Source organism: Crocuta crocuta, unplaced genomic scaffold (assembly GCF_008692635.1).
Source record: "Crocuta crocuta isolate KB4526 unplaced genomic scaffold, BGI_CrCroc_1.0 scaffold1269, whole genome shotgun sequence".
In the NCBI taxonomy this organism is placed as follows: domain Eukaryota; kingdom Metazoa; phylum Chordata; class Mammalia; order Carnivora; family Hyaenidae; genus Crocuta; species Crocuta crocuta.
Genome location: NW_027531335.1, coordinates 600,975 through 601,874, shown reverse-complemented (window position 1 = coordinate 601,874; position 900 = coordinate 600,975). Strand labels below are relative to the sequence as shown.

The 900-nt window shown below is 48.4% G+C and overlaps 1 protein-coding gene across 4 annotated transcripts in view; it reads right to left on the bottom strand.

The window, feature by feature from the left end:
* LONRF3 (LON peptidase N-terminal domain and ring finger 3) overlaps positions 1 to 900 on the bottom strand; it is a 32,882-nt gene that overhangs the window by 12,117 nt on the left and 19,865 nt on the right. The gene's annotated exons all lie outside the window — the stretch shown is intronic.

Here is a 900-nt window from a genome sequence, read left to right as displayed (position 1 = left end):
TTTCCTCCCTTTAATTTTAGCTAAAAACAAAACAAAACTGCTGAATCCTGGGGATCTGAAATTATGTTATAAACCACGATTTCAGAACCGAACTCAGGCCCAAGTGTGTCCCTATTACTGCCCTCCCAAACACCCTAACCTCCTGAACACCCAGGGATCCAGAAGCAGAGGGGATTTAACTGTGTGAAGCAGACAATGGGCGTTAAAACATCTGCGAATCGTTTGCTCCGGACACTACCCACACAGACCCAGCAGGGGGAGCTCCTGAGTACCAAATGGCTGGTTCGAGAATTATTTTTCCTTTCCCAGTATGGGCTATGTGGGTCTATTCTGCAGTGAAGACGATTAGAAATAGAATGGTTTCTCTCTCGGAAATGGTGTGCGTGCGACCCCGTGTAAATACACAGAGATAGACGGGAATATTTTCTGGGACCCCACCGCATCTGCAATGACTCGGAGGTAGCTGACCCACCCATGGAGGAGGTGACTCCTCCCTGACCTGAAACAAAACCCCAGGAAAGGCACACATTAACATGCTAAACGGTGGTTTTCTCCAGGTGCTGAGCATACGGGTAGGTTTTTCTTCCTTCTGCTTATTTGAATGCTGCAGGGTTAGCACAACACAAATGTATATTTAAGTATGAGAACCATGGGCCTCTCCCCCACAATCAGGCCAGAAAAATCCCATCCCTTGATCCAGGCAAGGTGTGCCAGTGACCCGCCCCTCCAACTCAGGGTTACCCTGGATGTCCATTTCACCCTATCCCCTTAGTTTACGTGTTTGGGTGCTGGGAAGACTCAACGTGTGACTTCACTGAGTGTCCTGCCTCTCTGATCTCTCCTCAGGGACGACTAGCATCAAGGATCATTAAGTCTGGCTGTAATATGTGCCACACAAGT